We start from the raw sequence: 483 nt of genomic DNA on the forward strand, positions 1-483 counted from the left end.
CTCCTTGCAACATGGTCAATGTATGTCTGACGAGACCTCAGAAAGCTTGCCTCCAAGAATCAGTCTGGTTTCATTTTCACCATGATAAACTTGTTTTTTCTCCTGGCAGTCCATGGTATAGTCCCTTCTCCAGCCAAGGATCAGTCTAGTTTCACCCTCACCATGACAAACTTGTTTCTCCTCCAGGCAGTCCCTGGCGTACTCTCTTCTCCAGCACCTCAGCTCAGAGGCATCAATTCTCCTGCTGTCATTCCGAGCCATTGCCCAGCTTTCAAATGCATAGTAAACAAGTGTGAAAACTCTGGCCTGAATCATGGGCACGTTAGTCTCCAGACTGATGCCATTGCTCTTCTCTATTCTGGAAAGGTCTCTGACAGCAGACTTTACCAGTGCAATTTGTCTCTTAATTTCCTGACTGATAGTACCAAGAGTGTTGATTGTGATGACAAGCAAACTAAAGCTTTTAACTATCTCAATCTCATC

Source organism: Elephantulus edwardii, unplaced genomic scaffold (assembly GCF_000299155.1).
Source record: "Elephantulus edwardii isolate Elephantulus edwardi_28Jun2011 unplaced genomic scaffold, EleEdw1.0 scaffold00573, whole genome shotgun sequence".
NCBI classification, from domain to species: Eukaryota; Metazoa; Chordata; class Mammalia; order Macroscelidea; family Macroscelididae; genus Elephantulus; species Elephantulus edwardii.